Source organism: Ptychodera flava, unplaced genomic scaffold (genome assembly GCF_041260155.1).
Source record: "Ptychodera flava strain L36383 unplaced genomic scaffold, AS_Pfla_20210202 Scaffold_31__1_contigs__length_3010019_pilon, whole genome shotgun sequence".
Taxonomy (NCBI): Eukaryota; Metazoa; Hemichordata; class Enteropneusta; family Ptychoderidae; genus Ptychodera; species Ptychodera flava.
In genome coordinates, this window is record NW_027248353.1 from 211,333 (window position 1) to 224,681 (window position 13,349).

Below are 13,349 nucleotides of genomic sequence, written 5' to 3' on the forward strand. Positions count from 1 at the left end.
GTAGCCGGTATCATGACAGTTTGTGTTCGTGTCGGCTACACAGACGATCTGCCCTCTTGCGAGTTCGACTTTGTGAAAAAAAGATATGACCTGCGACCAAAATTGCTTATTTGACACATAACCAGGAGACCTGCATTACATTTTGCACCGGTATGTCATGAAGAAAATAGTGATAGGTCAGGCAATGGCAAGTCATGCAGGGCTCTGATTCATTGCTCCATTGTCTCAAGGTGTAAATAGCCATATGTCATTAACAACAATCAGGAGGAACCCCTTGAATGTATAAACAAAAGCGGTTTCTTGCTTCAGTCACTGTTGCTAGAAAGTTTAACTGAAAATAGACTTTGTTCAAGTCTGAAATTTGCATCAATTCTTGTAAACTTGTTTTCTTTTCCTTAACTTGTTAAAAGTTGATTGAACGCATTGTCATTGAGTTGTACCCGAATCACATTTGCAGGATCGCTGTCAGCCCTACTGCACTATGGATGAAAAAAGGAATGTTATAAATTTGAAAGATTTTTGTGATGCATAGAAAATTATGAGTGAAGTTTGTGTGTGTGTGTGTGTGTGTGTGTGTCCCTGGACGTACCACAGATACGTCCATGGAGTGTCTTGGCCGTCCTGATCATGCCACAGCTGAAAAGGCCAGCGTCGACAAAGATAAAATAATAGGTGTGAAAGGGATTATCAGGCCCTCCTGTACCCTTACATTCACGACTGCACAGACTCCACTTCTAGTGCGTTCTACAACTTTTAAGAACGTCTACAGTAAAAAAAGTAACTTGAGTAGTTTTGCGTGAAATAAAGATGACCGTGATATAGCCGTGATTAAAACAGCCTTTGTTTGCTGTCTTACTCGACCTCAGCTGACTACCATGGCAAAAGTCGGAGACTGCTGAGACGGGAAGGCCATTATCAAATTTGAAAATTGTGAATGTATCGGTCGTTTTATCCAGATGATTTAGTGTCCTTTTCGATATTAAGTGGTCGAACCAAGGCCCCCGGTACGCACTCTGTGGTCACAATGCATATGCAGTACAGTCAGGGTGAAGTGTGCAACACAGACAAAGGGAATTATTTGTTTGAGTGTGCAACAAGCATTGTCAGGGCAGGGACTTCCCTAATTACCGTGGTCATGGTCCCTCCACAAAACCGTACCGTGGTTAATGTCGGAATGTGGAGAGGTTGCCTGATGTCCTCCCACATTACGTGTATGGCATAATGTTATGAACACTCTGGTGCACGAATGCATCAATCGTCGTTTGTGTGCAGAGGGTCTGTGGCTTGACGAAAACCCTATGATACAACTTGTCATTTGCATCGTGCGGGTTTCGCATAGTTACTATCAAATCGCCTGTGCCCTTGCGAGTGCATAGCAATTATCCGGCGAATCGACTACCTTTCAAAATCGAACAACGAATGTTTTAAAATAATGAGTAAAATTAAATGCTGAACACAGAATCGACAATACTGAAAATACTTTGCTGTAGCTGATGGCACCAGTAATTTGAAATACGCTCAAAGGGAACCTACTATAGTCATAGTTTCCGTATGAGTAAATCGGTACAGCCAGCCATCGGTAAGCATGAATGTGAAAAGATACATCAATGCTGTAAGGTCAAATTATTTTGCTCTTGTAGGTAAGATGTGTCCCTTTTTTAAATTTTTCCTTGTGCTTCCTAGTGTACCAAGTATTTTCTGGTCAGATTTTAGAGTTGCAAACGTTGTATCTCATATAACGGTATGACCGCCAGGTTTGTCTATGGGGTATGTAAGTGTAAGAGTATCAGGGATAGACTTCTCCAAGTCTGTGGGCATATAAGTATCAAAAAATAATAAATTGAAGGACTAAACATCGGCAAACCGTTGTGTTAATGGTAGGCTATTGCGCAGATCGTGGAGTGAACGCCGCCTGGTCAGCAAGTAACTCAACTGAAGAGAAAGCGCGACTGGGGGCCAGTCTACACCTGGGACTGTGTTCCGTTAATAAATCCTGGGCTAAAATTTAATTTCCTAATAGTATAAAACAGCATCAAATGTGCCTATCAGATATCATGAAGTTTGACGCTTGATTGTAAAATATTAGTGCATGTTGCTTTCTAATGCTGAATTCTCATTGAGAAAACAGAAAAGTATCAGGAACTTATTATGCTTTTCATATGCGCTGCAGGTTTCATTATGATTAGTACACTTTGCAAAACAAACGTTCATTTACAGACATCAAAATATTTTTATATATTTCTGATATATTAAAGTACAGCGCCCGGAGCGCGCGCTGAAAAATATTAACATCTGGATATCACTGATATATATGTCTGATATATGAAAGTCATGCGGCTGAAGGGAATGCTGAAAAATAAGTTCGATATTTTAAAGTAATGCGCTCGAAGGGCGCACCGACAACATTTTAAACATACAAATATCTCTGACATATATGTCTGATATATTAAAGTTTCGTGCTAGCTTGAAGGGGGCTCTGAAAAAAGTATTATTAATATTAAAGTTAAGCGCCTAAAGGGCGCGCCATGAATGCAACTGAATGATGAAATTTGTCGCTTGCACGATGCATTGTAGGCAAGTATGAGCCCGTGTCAAAATTCTAAAACAGACTGAACCCCCTCCCCAATTGGACATTTCAAAAAACATGGTGACCCCCCTATCATCATAGTCAAAAACGGGGTGACCCCTATGAATCCACTCCCCCCCCCCGCCGAATAAACTGACCAGTCCCTTTAGTTGACTTTAGCAATTATGACTCTCAAAGGCAGGCACGTTTTATAACAACGACTAAGATCATAATCTTTCGCAAAATGCGCTCGTTCTTCATGCAGTCTCATAACGATTTGTTAGGGTTGTCATCGATATCGCCACAGCAGTTACACATGGGATATTTCCCTTTTCGTCACACATCGTTCATTCAAATGACAAATGTGTGGGTCAGTAGACGACAGCCTATCTTGTGATAGTATTTGGTAGCCGGTATCATGACAGTTTGTGTTCTTGTCGGCTGCACAGACGATCTGCCCTCTGGTGAGTTCGACTTTCTGAAAAACAAGATATGACTTTCGACAAAAATTGCTTATTTGACACATAACCAGGAGATCTGCATTACATTTCACACCGGTATGTTTTTGAATATTGCCAATATACTCTTCGCCAGTGGTTTAATTCAACCAAAGGACCGTGCTTCAACCACATCAAAAATCGACTCGGAGGCGAGTCAAGGCTGTTCAGTGGCAATGTTAGCTTCACCGCTCGAAAGTTATTCTCGGAAACAGGACGGCAGCATTGGTCAGGGCCGGATTTCGCACATTATATGGAAAGCTGTGGTTATTTCTTCGAAAATATGTGATTGGACTGCATACTTCTTCTTTGGGCCTTGGACTTTCGCCGCCGAAACGTCAATTAGCAAACAAATCACAAGATAGTTCAGTCACATGAATCCGTAAATTTTGATGCATCGATCTATCGTGATGAATTCTGAACTAACGCGCATTAATTTCAGAGTTAGGCCTAGGGGAATTATTTGTACTAGTTTCGAGAACTTATAATATCAGTGTACCCATTGATATAAAAAGACCGTACTGCTGCATATCAAATCAACTTTTAGACGATGAACTTCGAAGTTTTACATTGTACACATTTTTATATTAAAAACACTTTTCCGGAAAAGCGGGTGTATGGGAAAAGATACCGCGACTGTAGCGACTATTGCTCAAGAAAATGTCTTTTCCACTTTCTGCATTTACCTTCGTGGTCCATTAAATCACGGTCCCACCGAGGGACCGTGATTAAATCCAACGTCAAGTCATAGTGAACTCTGAGCTCAGTCCCGCATGTAAATTGCGACCGTGATATACGATGATGGATTTCATAAAAAAGTGCTAGAATTTCGCTTTTCCCGTCAGTAGGCCTACATGTACAGGTTGGTAGTTATTATATCAGACTGATTTCAAACCGTGTCATATTTCCCAAAGTTTTAATTAGGCCTAATAGCTGCTATATTTTGACCATCTTGATAAAGATCTCGCCACCGGAATATTCATGAAGGTAAAAAATGCGTAAATCGAAATCCCATTGTGTGCATGCTGAGAGGTAAACTGCACAGCAAGCAGCCTGTTGATGAAAATTGACCCCCTAGCTAGCTCGTAGCCTGCTGCTCTCTTTCTTTCTACCTCCATGCTTTAGCTGGCGAAAACGAATATATGGTTCAGTTAGCAATATTTTTATTTAACGAGAGCAAAAAAATAACATTTTCTTCAAGATTGAGTGAAAAGTGATAGTTATCAAATTCTTTGCAAAGTTCGTTTCGTGAATATTTGAGCACTTGGGGAGCCATACTCAGAAGACGCCATTATGGATAGCGTCGCGTCGCCTACTCAGCGTTGCGTTGCGTCGTCTATATTTTAGTACTGACACGTCCCGCCGGTGTCTAGGAATGTCCACTAAAGACTCTAACCTTGAAATCCTGGACCGTCTCGACGACTATGCGGTACGTTTGAATCTAGTGCCAGTGTGGTGATCGCCAAAGAGTCCTGCATCAGCTGAACGGTTCTCGTGTAAGCTTACAATTTACCAGGTATGTATGTACAGTATAGCTATTCACTTATTCTTGACCAGCCAATGTGTCTGGGATACGTCTACTCCTTCTGGTATAAACGTGTCCAGCAAAATCTGTATCTGGCAAAGTATCGAACGTTTGTTTGTTTTAAATCATCGATATTCCTGATAATTTCAAACGAATAATGAACATCGAATTTCCGGTCACTTTATGCTAATGAGTGTTGATACCTGTCAGGGACTGGACAAAAATTACGGGCGGGGGGATTGATTGGTGTTTTTAGAGGCCTGTGTTGGCACCAGATTGTCTCACCAGAAATTTACCAACCAGATTCAGGGTTTTACATGACGCGCATTTCTGCGTCCTTTACGCATAAAACCGACGCAGGACCCCTCAAAAAACTAAACCACGCGTCCCTTGGGACGCAGCAATATCTGTTGCTGGTGTACACCTTGCGAAGCTGCTGAACACGTAAAACACATCCAGTAAACCTTACCGACCCCGTACTTTAATGGAATGCTCCATAGTGCATTGGCCTCCACTGTTTCATAACCAATGGTAACCGCGGAAACAAATTCTATGCTGTAAAAAGTTACTTTCAAAATGTAAACTGATTCTTAATTGAACATAATGACCCTTCAAAAAGTGTTAGCAAGGAAAAGATTGTCCCTCAAAAATTTTCATGTGCCCTGTTAGTCACAGTCTGTATAAATGATATCTTAATAATTGACATATAAGTTCTCATTTAACTTTGAACTGTTAAAGAATACTTTTAACCTTTACAAAAAATCACTAGGGTGAAAGTCCAATATCACATTTGTTGTTCACATCTGTTCTTTCAACCAATATTCTCATTGTGCACATTTTCAATTGCCAAACAGATTTAGCTTGTGTTGTATTTCAAAATACCTTTTCATATTTTCTTCAGAGACCAGAATGTACATGTTTAGTGAATCAACATTCCGGTGAAATTCCAAAATCAAATTTCTTGCACACACATTCACTAGTAACCAGCTCAATCTAATCAAGTGCATTAACAGTGTTCAAAATAACACCTGTCCGGCAGTCCGAGACTGGTTGTTTTTCTGCAGGACTTGTAAAATAAAAAAGTTACCAGTCTGGCGGACAGGTTGACTTTAGCGTGGGGAGTCTTCTTTAAAACTATGTCTGCTATTTTTTCTCTGGGCTCCCATTCAAATTTTATGGCAAGACAGTTTTCTTTCCCGTAAATTCATCCTACTAACAGCGCATAACAAAAATACTTAGGCACAAAAAGCAATTGCAGTATCAGGACTGGTAAGTTTTTGGCAGGACAGGCAACTTTTTGAAGTACCAGTCCTGGTGACTGGTTGATTTTTTCACAAATTCGAACACTGGCATTAATATCAATAATTAAGATTAAGCACTATAAACACACAGATATAGCTATTGATTTATTGCAAAAAATCATGGTTTCCTCATGGACTACAATGTATATTGAATAATCCAAAAATCAAATTTTTTGTACACAGATATATTTTGCATCCAAATTCCAACTACTAGAATTACATAAATTATCAAACATGGATAAATGTACATATAATGCATGTTGCATAGGGGAAAACTGTCAATATTTTGCCTAACAGATTCCAATGTATTAAATTTGATATTTTTTTGGTAAAGCACTGTATTGGCCACACCATCTTGTTTTCAAATAGTTTCAATAGTTGCGCAAAAATGGTAACCCTGCCCCAAAGGCATGCATGACAATTCAAAATGCTTTTTTAAAAAATGGACCCCAAAAAAGGCCTTACCCCCTGTAATTTCTGTTCAGTCTCCATGAAAAGTAATCCAAGGAACACATGATTTATACGCTCTATTGTTTGTTGAACCTCTACTCAAAATGGCTGTGCATGAAGGTTAATAATAAGATAATGAAGATTGCTATCCTTTATTTTCTTTGAAACTATAATCAGTTGAATGTTGGCCGATTTTTTAATTCAATCCCACAAGTCCACTTATTCAAGCTCAAATTTATGTATGTACAATGGCTCAAGGACAGAATAGGGCCCATTGGTATTTTTGACCTTTTTTTCTATAGTCATAGGAGACATTACATTTAATGATTTATGTGGTCAATTTATTTCCTTTGTCACAATAATAGTATTAATTTAGAAGGTTATAAATAATGCAAAGTTTCATGTACATGACGACTAGCATGTTTAACCCTTTGCACCCTGACCCCCTGGTACTCTATGACGTCATCAGACATTGATGTCTGAGCCGGGTTCAAAGGGTTAAAGAACCACTAGCTGTAAGTCTTGAAATTTGTTTACCTCAAAATACATGTATCTCCCCATTTTGTCCTGGTTTTCTCTGAATTCTGCCCTATAGTATTGTTTATGTAACTTATGTGACAAATTATTGATATGTTGGACTTGCACAACTCTACAAATTGCTAAGGACTGTGATTTTTACTGTGCGCACCGGTAGGATTTCTCCGAGAGTGCCCCTGCTTTGCAAAAATAGACAATTACTCATACACTGCAGCACAAGAGAGTTACCTGTACGACCACGAAAAAGGCTAATTCACTCGCCGCGAGCCAAAGTTCAGTTTGCATGATTAGCATTTTAAGCTAGTAGAAATAGGTGAATTTTCACTCTAATTCACTTTATCGTTTAATCTTCACTGTTAAATCACATTTAATGAGGCCTTGTATGTGCATAAAGTGGTGACCTGTGATATGTGTGTTCACGAATTCAACCTGTGCTGGCCGGTAAGGGACTGGTAAAAATTTATAGGGAGGGAGGGCGAATTTTTCAAAACGATGCTGATAAAAGTGACTCTCCCCAATCGTTATGCTGTCCCTGTACGTGCTATAGTCAACATCAATAATATTTTATTGACAGATCTTAAGTAATTCATGATGTGACGCCTCATCCCACCAAATATGAAGGCTATTGCACTAATACTAGCAAATAAGTTAAATTCAGGTCAGAGGTCATCCTGGTTACTTGATATTTTTGCTGTACACTTTCCTCCCATGATGGCCGTCCAGCAAAAATCAAACCTATAGCCATATTGGCTGGGTCAAATGTCATCCTGGTCGCTTGATATTTTAGCAGAAATCTTAGTTAACATAATCATCTCTTTCCACTAAACTTCAGACCTCCACCTCTGTTAGCTACAGTGTTGGGTATTGAAATTGTTAACATTTCACACTACCGGTATGACTGAGGTGAGCCCAACTTCACTGCGGGAATGTATGAACTACATGCATTAGCATGAACTCTGTGTGACCAAACAATTCAGAGAATGTAGCGCCCTGAGTGGCCCATCAAATGATGAAGTAAGGGCCATTCAACATTTTATCGCATGAATTGCACAATGCTCTGTGCATTACATTGGACTGCTTTGTGCAGTTTGTGTGAAGATTTCAGTGCAGATATGCACAGTATACAGGGTTTTTGCTTGTATGCACTGTGATGGGATTTAATGTTTTGGCAAATATTTAATCACATTGCAATCTTTATCTTGTCCAAAATTGCATGTACAGTCCCAGTGTTAGTTAAAACTTATTTTGGCTTGACGTTAAAATCATAAAAACAATGCTAGAAGATACAGCTAGTGGGGGCTTAAGTTAACATGAGATTAATTTTAATCTCACCTAAACATGATATGTCATTTTATTTCTGTTTCTGCTGAAAATGAAATGTGGTGTTACTTTCAACATGCACATTTTAGATATTGATATGACCATGGATGTAAAAAGAGTCAATTTTTCATCAATGGTCTGACAGTCTACCAGCTCTGAGATACTGCAGGAATGCATAGTGCAGTGTGAATCCAATGAAGTTTAGCCTTTTCAGGCAATGAAAACGCTTGTCAATATATTTCTGATTCAAATATGTGTTGATGGACTGTCAGATTAATATGGTGATTCATCGTCATTATTGTCACGTGAAATCTGATGATTCATCATCTGTGTTTTAAGATAATTTAATTTTTCACAGTAGGATTTTTAACTTTTTATTTATTTCCTTGCAAGTTGCAGGTCCCGTGGAGATATTTATTAGGCGTTGAACAAATAGGAAAAGTGTAGTGCCCCAAGGAATGACAGAGTCACACGAAAAGGCATGCCAACAACTGAGAAGAATATGAGAGGTATGTACTTCATACACATGTACAAAGTCTGCACTGATAAGTTTTTGTTTAAAGTTGTGAACTTTGAAGGACATGCTGGTCACCAGTGCTTAGATTCTGGCTACACCGAATTTCAAGCGGATTTTCACCGACTTGGCAGGAAAAGGGTTATAGCAATTATGCAATCTGTGTAAACAGTGCAATGAAAGTTACATGATTCCTTATAATGCTTTTGATGACCTTGAACTTCTTAAGTTTCAAACATTTGTCTCTTCAGTGTGCTTTCTCTGAGTATGTACAGTCTCAACTTATTCAACAGAACTCACAATGTTAATCAAAGATATCCACCTTCTTCATCAATACATGTGTCACAAAAGGTTATTCTCTACATAACACAGCAGAGCTTTGTCAACTGTTGAGTTGCTTGTTCTTTCAAAACCGCTGGTCAGACAGCTTTAATATTTGGTTTACAAGTCCCTAGGATGACCCACCGTCCCGGGCGGTGGATGACCTAAGTGAGATAATTTCATACAGTCAGGAAATACTTAATTTTGTATCCATGTCTATAGTAGCTTCAGGGACTTTGGCCCTATGTTTAATCGAAAACCGTTCGTATACGTGTATGATGGTGACAAAAACAACATAAGGAATCTTGCGTACATTGTTACTGATTACTTTGACCAAACAAAAATCACCCAAATGCTGAACGATGATCATACAGAACTCTTCAGGTTGCAGGATTAAATGACCCCAAGCCTGATCTCAGTCAACAGTGCCGGGCTCGACGTCTACTCTATCAAACTGGACAAGAGAATATACTAAATTTACCTTGAAAAAAATTCAAATTGTGTATCATATTGAAAAAAATCTACTGGGGCCACGGAGCGAATTTAAAAAACCAACAAAACCCAACAGAAGCAGTGGAATGATCATTATTGTGCAAGGTCGCTGTATTATATGTCAGGGTAAAAAAATTGTAGCTTTGAAATTTCTGGATGGTATAAAAGGCTCAGTGGTACAAATGTTTATTCATTGTTGACATCGTATCGATCTGATTGACACAACAAATGTTTGATCGTGCATCCCCTCGTGATTGGCAGCTGTTTGAAAGCTTTCCCCTATTGTTCTTTGAATGCTTCGAACACGTCCACAGCATCGCAGCAGTTTTCGCATCAAAAATCAACTTAAAATGGATATAATTAGAGAATTTCACCAACAAGGTGATGCCACAAGTATTCACAAAAGTAATATGTTGGAACAGTGCTTTAATTTACTCTTTGGTTGTTGAAAACTGCAGATTTTCGGGAGCATTCGTTGATGCTGTTACCATGTGCCACTCATGTTGGATTATGAATGCCCAGGGAGATAGGGGGTATTTACATTGTATAGGCTCCGAGTCCCCCTGCCTTTAATCCATACTGGCACCCATACGCAGTCAGTTCAGTCTTTGATTTGGGTGATTCCCCAGCATGACATGCCCTCTTTTTAGTTCAATATATGTAAATGTTACAAGGCACTGTAGGTCAAAGCTGCATGGTACAAAAATATTTCTACCTCAATATTCCATCCTAATTTGACAGATTTAATATTCTAACGTATATGTCTTACTGTATTAGTTCTCGACCAACGTACAAAGACTTGGTCCATTTGCTGAAGCATTATACACATATTGACTGGCTATGAGGGCAACAGCATACGTCTGTACCCCGAGGGACTGTGAGTCACCCCCAAAAACAGACTGTTTCCCGAGGCCGTAGGCCGAGGGAAACAGTCTGTTTTTGGGGGTGACTCACAGGCCCGAGGGGTTAAGACGTATGCTGTTGCCCTCATGCCAGTCAATATGTGTTTTGTAACACACCTCATCCGTAGCCATGCATAAGAACGTACTATACACAAAACTTGTCGCATGTAGGTCTATGATGTAATATGTTTGAGTGGTTCAGTGAGAAAAAGTTTTGCCTCAAAAGATCGCAATACTTCTGCAAAACGTTCAATTCACCTTGATTATAGTTTTTGTCCGTATCGAGTCCTTGTTGGAAACCAAAGCATTCAATTCTTCTTCAGAAAGTAGGATAAACCAAAAAATTTCTGGATTATAGTTTCGATCGGCCGCAGACGACATCTTTGTTTACATTCCGGTCCGCGTTCGCGTCAAATATCGTTTTTGACGTCAGCGGGCATCATTTTTCGGAACTGATGCCTGGCAGGCAACAGTTCAAACAAATGATGCCTGATGACGTCGTTTACGTGGATCAGCACAAAAAGAACGCATCCCACGTGACTATCAATTGGCGAATTAGAATACAGACTGCGGATGAGGTGTGTTACAATAATTGATGATATGTTTTGTAAAATTAATAGTGGAAGCACGACCATACACCATGTGTCTTGGAGATACATTGATGTTAGTCTCTCCTAACAAAAACAGGAATATTTAGTAAATAATAAAATAGGCAATGAATCAGTGAAAAAACATTTTTATCTTCATATTTGTATATTATGGCATAAACTTGTCTGTTTGATGTGCAACAGTACATAGATGACCAGTTTATTCATCAAGGGAGCATTCAGTTATTACAGCCAGCACAATTTGAATGGGTTGGGGTTCACTTTAAATTGTTAAAAAAGTAGTTTAAGTGTTCAAAACATTTTTTGGGAGATAAAATGATTCGCTGCATTATTTCACTCTCGGTAGTCATTTAAGTGTAAATCTGAACAAAAGTATAATTATCTGCCACATAAACATCTTGCCTTGGCAACTCTGAGGCTTGTCTATTGTAAATCGAGCTCACTGAGAGCAATGAACAATTTCTATTACTTACATATTAAAGATATAGCAAGTTTTGTCAGGGAAAATATTTAACAGTGACCTGTTGACCACTAGTACCATGAAAATAGAAGTGTTTAGTTGAAATTCCAATATCATTACTGTTGTCCACATCTGAACCTTCAAACACCCTATTTGAATCAAGTACATTTGTATCAATTGTCAAACACCTCAGTTAAGCATTGTAAAAAAATTATTCATAGTTTTCTCATAGACTCCAGTGTATAGTGAATCAACATTTCAGTGAGATTCAGAAATCAAATTTCTTGCATACATATCAACTTTTAACCATTCTAGTCTAATGAAGTACTTTCAAATGAATTATCAAAGGTCTATAAATACAAAGATTTAAACAAAAACAAACTAAATGGATAATGTACAATTCTGATGATTCATTCTGTGTATCGTTATTTACAGAAATTGAAGGACGCAAACGGGGCTATCCAAGGACTAGCATGAAGCTGAAGACATTTGGTAGTTGTGTGTGTTTCTTCTGAGGACAGCGAGCAGGACAGAAGTTGCAAGGGTGGTACCTTTATTCGGAGACACTTGCCATGGGATAGAGAGAGAAGTGAAACTACGTACATTATGGAAAAACACTTGCATCAAAGGAAATGCATATTGAGGCTACCTTGCATTGAGGGCGTGGCCCCAATCAGACCAGAGCCTGAGGATGAGGATGGTGGGCCATCACAGTACTAGAGATTTCCCACAATACATCATGATTTGTACCAATGTAGATTCCCCTGTGAAGTCTACCATGTCTCCCATGTGTAGACAAATTCCTGGACCACGTGTAGAAATTCTGAGAACGTACTTTTAAAAACACCTTTCTTCTCAATTCCCATTGTAAAGGATTAAGAAAATTGTGCTTGATTGAGAGAAGAGAAAGGATTTTTGTAAATTTTCCACTGATTGTGTCCTCAGCCATACAGAATAAAGTGATGGAAAGTAGGGAGAATTGTTGCACCTGTTTTATGAAACAAAAGGATATTGATTTTTCCAAATAGAAAAGACAAAAGAAATTTACATGCTAACTATTTTCAGAGAATGACCCCTTCAGTTGGTAATAACTTGCTTCCCAAAACTGTGACATTTGTAGTACCTGAAGAATGTGACTTTTATGGTTATTTAATGGTTTCTTTGAAATTTATACTGCAATATTTCAACGTACTTTTAATAAATATAATTAATCAATTATCGTGAGACTTCACATTATTGCTTTTATGCAGAACTGAAAAAGTTACAAGAAAACTAACGTCGTTGGTACAAATCGAACAGCATTGTGGGTAATTGATTGTACTGTGGGCCATGAGCCGTTATACAGACAAATGACAATATCAACAGCGCTGACAACTCATTACAGGACAATGTTTAATGTATAAGCATATGTTTTTGCATTTTCTTGATTCTGCTAAAAGCTCAATGATGCATTTTTAGTTTTGAACAAAGACCACTCAACTTTTGAATTTTATTGACTAGATACAGGCTGTACTCATGTTATTACACCGACGAGTCATAAACAGTGATTATTTGTATAATTGTATTTTTTGGGAATTTTTTCTATTCTTGGTCAAGAAATCTTCTCTGAGACCACAACTCCAATTGATTTGAAAGTTGGTGTGGAGGTTTTTAGGGTACAGCTCAGTAAGACTGTTTCAAATTGTGGTGAAGTTTGCATAATTGTATTTTTGGCAAAATTTTTACCATTGTCTTTTGCCAAGTCTTTTTTTTTAAATCGCTGCTACAATTGTACAGACGTTCAATGAATGACTTGAAATATTGGTTTCAAAAAGTCTGGTTATATTATTGTTTGTGATTTTTTTCAGAAACCGCAG

The 13,349-nt window shown here is 38.5% G+C and overlaps 1 long non-coding RNA gene across 2 annotated transcripts; it reads left to right on the forward strand.

Moving 5' to 3' along the window:
* The first annotated feature begins 4,322 nt into the window (after positions 1–4,322).
* Positions 4,323–12,883, forward strand: LOC139127400 (uncharacterized). Of its 2 annotated transcripts, none has more exons than XR_011550995.1 (3): positions 4,323–4,579; positions 8,596–8,705; positions 11,929–12,883. It is a non-coding gene; the product is annotated as an uncharacterized lncRNA (long non-coding RNA). The 2 variants fall into 2 exon arrangements; XR_011550996.1 differs by having other exon boundaries at positions 4,336–4,579; positions 8,590–8,705.
* Positions 12,884–13,349: the final 466 nt, after the last annotated feature.